Source organism: Diadema setosum, chromosome 16, assembly GCF_964275005.1.
Source record: "Diadema setosum chromosome 16, eeDiaSeto1, whole genome shotgun sequence".
Lineage (NCBI taxonomy): Eukaryota > Metazoa > Echinodermata > Echinoidea > Diadematoida > Diadematidae > Diadema > Diadema setosum.
In genome coordinates, this window is record NC_092700.1 from 29,498,403 (window position 1) to 29,505,639 (window position 7,237).

Here is a 7,237-nt window from a genome sequence, read left to right on the forward strand (position 1 = left end):
CGAAAGTGAAAGCTAACATATGCAATACGATCACACACATCAATGTATGGTAAATATCTACCCGTTAGATTAATTAAGGTGTGGTTTATCAAAAGGGAATCAGGCATGTACTGTTGTAACATGTAAAAACCCATGCTTGAATGTACAATGTAGAGCCTCTCTCGATAGCTATTGAAGAATTTAGACTGCATTTATCAACTTCCCATGTTTGACGTTTTAATACCCACTATCCAAACGTGTTTGCAAACACCATGGATCACGTTTCTTGAGTTGTTGCATTTAAGGTCTGTCGTGAGTGGAGAGGGAGGCCTTGTCACTGCACAGCTCCATTGTACAGTTGGACTCAAAGAGCGAAGATGTGTAGTTGGCAGTGGTTGGCGAGGGCAGGTCCGAGCTATAAACGCATTTCAATGCAACTTTGCATTTATCAACCGCAGAAACACATTTATGGCCCAAACGTGTTTGCAACAAATTGCACTTTTTGAGGGGCATTTCAGAAATGCATTTCTAACCCCATAATCAAACAGTTTTAAATGCATTAATCAACTGCACAAAATTCCTTGAAAGTTCTTTGAAACATTCATTTTGCATCAGAAGAAATCTTTAAAGGCTTCCGTGGCGGTAGAACGTTGGGTGGTAGAAGGCTTCATGATGCACCACATATTCTTTCGAGGGTACAATATATTAGTGTGTGGCCCTGAAAAGGGCCTACCCTTTTCTAGGGTAAGTGTGTAGCCCTTTTCAGGGCCACACACTTACCCTAGAAAGAATACGTGGTGCACCGTGAAGCCTTTGCACCAGAAGTGAGTTGATAAACGTTACACACCCTTTTAATAGGCTGTGTTTGTCATCTTCATAGCCATATTAGCCAGTAGCAATTTGCGAAAGTTTCATGCCGCAAAAAAAAAAAAAAAAAAAAAAAAAAAATTCCTTTGGCTCCAGCTGGTAAAATATTTAACAGTACAAGCCACAAACTTTCAATTCTCTTTTGGTATCAGTATTTACTATACCATTCCAAGAAGTTAAGTATTTCTTTTTTTCTTCAAAGAGAAAGACAAGAAAAAATTGAATCATCAGCCTGAAAATAAGGCCAGGCATAGTTGAATAGATACTGTTACGCACTCAGTGCCCTGATTTTCAACAACGGCAGCAGTGCAGAAAAGTCTGTGGCAAATGGTTTTTACTGCGCTAGGTGCCCTGGATGAAATAAGTGTTGTTAAAGCAGAGAATGAAGCAGTCAGTCTCTTGCACTCAGCAGTCTGAAATCCAACCCAGCGGCCAAATTCAATCAATGGAATTGAGGTCTCCTCACTTTCTTCTTCCTTCTTCTCCCTTGTTTTTATTCATGGAAAGCTTGTATTGATTTGAAATATTGTTTGTCTGTCTGCTCTCGTACTGAAGAAACTGATAGTACTTATCTAAAGTATCGTAACAGCTGTACGGGTGTATGATACCGTACATGCTGTGTTCGTTTGGTTTGTTTTTAAGAGAAAATTACCCAAATTGGTAGAAATAGTGATTCCTTGAAGAAAATGTCTAATACACCTGATTCGGAAGTGTGTTTAGATTTCTAATTTTGTGTTAATTTAAAATTTTTTAAGATGTACTGTTCTTAGCTTAAATATTTTTTGTTATTTTAGATTTCATTTTTTGTTTAATTTGGGTTCTACTAAGTGGTCATTTCTATTATTCTGATGATGTAGTATAACAAATTGATTCTGAAATGAAGTTGTGATACAGCTGCATTTAGTTTGTCATTAACAACATCGTGATTTATGCATCTCAATAAGACACTGTACACTCGCTTTTGTATTTATTACCTCCGCCAAGGGAGGAGGTTATGTTTTCATTACTGTTGATTTGTTTGTTAGTTTGTCCGTGTGCAACATAACTCAAAAAGTAGTTAACGGATTTGGATGAAACTACAGAAAAGGTTGAGAATGACACAAGTAACAGATGACTAAATTTTGGTAGTGATCTAGGAATTTTTAGGGAATTTATGAAGGATTTTTTATATTTTGGCAGGTAGGGTCAATGAACTTGTGAGTTCAGGCTGTGCGTATTTGAGGTTTGCATGCGCGCACTATTAGTGCATGCTCTAGATTCTGTAGATTCTGCTAGGTATAAAGGCGAGGCGCGCCGCACAGTTGGAAGTTTATGACATAACAAAAGGCTTTTATATTGGGAAATCAGGCAACTTTCAGCACCCATACGTATGGGTGGAAATCACTGATCTCTATGGAAGAACAAGATCAGTGGTGGAAATGAGCTGCATGCTTGGCGGTGGTCTGCACTCTCAGAGTGCTTCTCTAGTTTTTATTATTTTTTGTTTTTGTTTTTGATTTCTGAATGTCTAATGTAATCAAGAAGGACTAGTAAACTAACACTAAACAGTAACCACAGGGAATACCTCATTTTAGTCCTTCAAAACATGACACAACCTCTGGAGGTCATGCCATGTTTACCTCAGGTAATGGAGACTCTAAATGGTCATGGCACAATTATAAAGCACAACTCTGGGGTGAGTGTGGTGTAAGTCTGAGGTAAAGATTGTGCAAGTTGAGTACTACCTGCGGAGGTTGTGCTGGACTTGTGCTAGATGAGGGGACTCTATTAACGGTCTCTGTGAACAGGGCACACACTTCCGGTGACCTGTGCGGTGTGTGGTGGAGTGCGCATAAACTTATACAGTATGTGCACGAGAAACTGCCACCTCTATCGAGGAGAAACGTGCGACCACTGGTTTCCATAGAAACACATGCCGACCTTGTGCTAGACGACCAGGGAACTTTAAATGGGGGGGGGGGGGAGGGGGGAGGGGGGTGTTTCGCATCTCCTGCTGAATTAGCACACACACACACACACACACAAAATGCTTGTTTTCTTCTGGCATGTCTTCTGGAGGTCCTCTGGTGGTCCTCATCGGCAAGGGGACTCTAAAGGGCTTTTTACACTTGTGTTTCTTAACCCCGGACTTTCTCTGACCCAGGACTATCGTTAGTCCCGTACCAATTTTTTCAGCTTTTTACACTCGCCAATTAGTCCCGTACTATCTCTTGTCTGGGGCTAAGGAGAAAACTGACCTTTTTACACTCGTATTTCTTAGCCCCGGACTTTCCAAACCACATGAATATTCATAATTACGCTGTGTACTGTACACGTACACGCACGCACCAGCAGCACTTGATTACCTCATTTCTGATTGGTCAGTGAGGGTCGGACTTCGTCTCCGTCGCTTAGCCCAGGATTATTTTTTCGTTCTGTTTACACTCACTTGCTTGGCACCGCAATTGCGGTGCTAACCCCTGCTATTTTGCAGGGCCAGATAGTACCGTACTATCGGTGGGGCTAGCCCACTTTGGCAAAAACGAGTGTAAACAGAAAGTGGGCTAAGGATAGTCCCGTACCAACGATGGGGCTAAGGCCCCCCCCCCCCCCCCCCCTTAGCCCCACCGTTGGTCCGGGGCTAAGCAAAAATTTACAAGTGTAAAAAGCCCTTTGATGGGGTTTAAGAGTGAGGAAATTAAAATCACACCTGGCCACATGGTGGTTTAAAGTGAAGGTCAAAGCCTAAGGCCATGTGATTTTAAGATTGAATAGAAAAAACACCAACAACATGTAGCAAACAACTCATTTCTATCTCTCTGCTTATTTGTCTCTCAAGTGACCTCCACTTTCAGTCTTCCATCTTGCTAGTTTAGAATGATTAATAAATGCAAGATATGCACCTGGAATTTGACCCTTTTTATGTAGCGATCCTTAGTGAAGAGTTATCCTGATAGGATTGATGGTGTCCATGCTTGACAAATTGCACAGGGATGGATCCTGAATTCTCTGTGTCAAGTCCACCTTGCATTGCCGTTGCTATTAGCAACATGAACCAAAAGTTGAAATGTTCGTGTTCTTGTTTGCACCAGATGCTCCAGGTGACAATGTTTCTCTGAAGCCCACGTTCTGGCAGTATGATTTCTCCTGCCTGGACTGTGTTTTGACTGCATGGAAATGTATTATGGAATACAACCTACAAATTTGTAAATATTTGCTCCAATAGTATTTTATTTGTGAGTGTCCCATGATCTTCAGCAAGTGTTTTTTTTTTTTTCTACAGCTTGTAGGTTTATCAGCTTGCAAGAATTAGTCTCAGATAATTCTTGTATACTCTCCTCTGCTTCACTCTTGAAGGGATGGTTTAGTTTTGGTTGAGTTGGGAATTCAGACTTTGAATTTTTGCGAGATAATTAAAAACCACTTATGAAATATGAAAGAGCATACAATTCTAAGTGGAATTCAAAGTTTATTTATTAAAAATCGGTTTTGAAATGGTAGAGATATCAAGAAACAAATTGAAACAAAAGTGGTCCTTATAAAAGGTGGGTCCTGCCTTCCTATTAGGACCTCTTTGTTTTTGGATATCTCGGCCATTTCAAAACAAATTTTCATCAAATAAACATTCTATTCCTTTTAAAATAGTATGCCCTCTCATATTTCATAAGAATTTTCTTATTATATCTCTCAAAAAAAGTTGGAAACCTGAAGCACCATCTCAACCAAAACTGTCGGTATACCATCTCTTTTAATCAAGGCTCTTGAATTGAATAAGACCTTTAATACAGCACCCTGTATAGTCCCACACATTGAATATGAAGTATGGTCAAACACTGTAATGTGGCAATGATTCACATGCAGAATGTTGTGCACATGTGATCAGTGAATGACGTGCATTGTGATTTTTCCCCCTTTTTTTTATGATAGCCAGGTATTACCTCACTCACTGCGATGATATCATGTCTATTTGCAATGTCAGAGCAAAGTTCAGCATGCAAACAGATTGATGCGTTGATGACGCTTTGATGATGCAAATGCAGGATTAGCGCTGAACCTTTGATCCTTTAAGAATTGTATTTTGTTTTAATGGTTCCTGTTAAAAGGGAACTTTGCTCCTATTATAATGAGTGCTCTTTCACTCTGTAGAATGACAAGATGATGAATTAGATTCTTACATTCTCTTTTAATGATTTCCTTCTCTTTCACTTTTAAGATATATCATACAATTTCTCTTCCCATTTTTTTTTATTCTTTTCTTCTTCCAAGAGGTTTTGATGAGTCAATGTCAAGTGCCAGGTCATGAAAATTAATCAAACGTGTCATCTGATTAATTGATGACATCAGTATTATTCATGCATGTCTCCTACCTTTTGTACCAGCCAGGTGAATCTGTAGGTGTAGGGAGTGTGTACACTGTTTCATGCAGTTGTATGCGTATACGGTGTAAATAGATTCTGATTATTTTTAAAACAAGGAAGTAGTGAAGATGGCCATACATCAGTTATTCAAAGGAAGGTACAAATGTACCTATTTCAAAGTGGTATTTGTATTCTCCCTTTAGAGTGAATTGAGTCTAGAGAAGGTCCCTATGGGGTGAATGATTCTCCGTGAAAATATCATCCAGGATTTCTAAACACCAGAGATTATGCACGGCCTGTTTAAGCACACACTGGTCTGAAAGTGTTTTTGATGTGTGACACCTTGCACCTTTTTCCCATTTCTACTTTTTTGTCTTTCTTCTTCCCTTCTCTCCTTTCAAGTTTTCCACTTTCTTCCTTTTCTCCTTACTATTCTTCTCCTCTTTGGGTCTTCTTCTTTCTGTCAGTCCATTTCCTCCCCTCTTTTCTTTTCCAACTTTATGTCTTCCATTATTACTATTTTTCCTTCCATCCATCTTCTCTTCTCTCATCCTTTTCCTTCTTCTTTTCCTTTTCTTTCATTTTCCATCTCCATCCATCACATCTTTCAGTGAAGTCAGAGCAAAGAGCATGCAGCCCCCAAGTGAATTTTTTCAGATCGGGCAAGTGTTGGCTAGCTCCTCATCCTCTGATCAACACATCGTGGGCTCGTTGAATTCGCTGTGAAAAGTGGGACAGCCTTAAGAGAAATGTCTGAGAATTGTAGAAGATCGCCGAGATACGAGCCTGAATGCAAAGGTCAGCGAGGGCATTGTTTTAAATCTCCGGAGAATGGGGAGCAGTGCGTGTATACCGCGTCACATCACGACGAGAGTGCCACCGCTTTTCAATTGGATGATGAGCCTCCAGCTGAAATTATGTCCATACACCTCCAGTCGGATGCTTTTTAAACCCCATGCCAAAATGAGTGAGTGGGACTAAGCAGTTTGAGGTTTAAGTAGCATAGTGTGCAAGGGCTTCAGTGTTCTGTGTGCTAAATGATTTCAATATAAGACAAACAGCTATAAAGCATATGACATCATGTTTGTTCATTTTTGGAACTTAAAGGCATAATTTACCATTTGCAGATGAAACAAAAACCTAGCATTAGTGCTTTAAAATAGTTCTAAAATGTGAATTAGTGATAGAAACAACCAATGTAAAATTTTGAAGCAGTATAATCGACGTTAAGTATTGTTAAATATACAAAATGTGAACAATAGTTATGATAAAAATGTTTCCAGACTAAACCGTCTACAATTATGTTTGAATGAGAAAAATAGTTAAATCTTCTAATATTTTAGGCTTTATTGCAAAAATTGTATATGGTAGGATGTTTTGTGATACAACTGACCTACACATCTGCATCAAAAGTGATATCTTGAACATTTTTTTAATCACTGCTCCCAAAGATAAATAGGACCTTTAATTTTTTCAACAGCAACAATATGATACAATCAAAGGCCCTTTATTATTATTTAAATACAGTACCAAATTATAAATTCATAAATGAATCATTATGGTTGTATAGGTTTTTATGAACACAATTTACTAGGGCAAAGTCTTCTTGCACCTGTAGCTCAGACAAGTCTATGTGTGGATGATAATTTGCAATTCCCATAGGGTGATGTACCAAAATTTGATTTTTACACTAGATATTCTTTATGGAGACTGCCCCCACAAGTTTGAAACTTTTTAAAGGCTTGTATACATACAGTGTGTATGGGCTGTTTATTTAAACCTGATAGTTAGTAGTATTAACAGTCAGAGAATTTCCATGATCATTAATGGACCATTTAACACAAATGCATCTGAGAAAGACAAAAAGGGGGATTTCACATCTTATGTAGATGCTGGCTGATACTGCATACTTGGTATTTATCGAAATGCTGTAATTACAGTGCTTAACGATTAATGGGCTATTACTTACAATTAACAAAATGTAACGGTATGAAATTATTTTAAATACATCTGTCTAAACCTGAACAATATAAGTGAAAACAACAATAAGATTT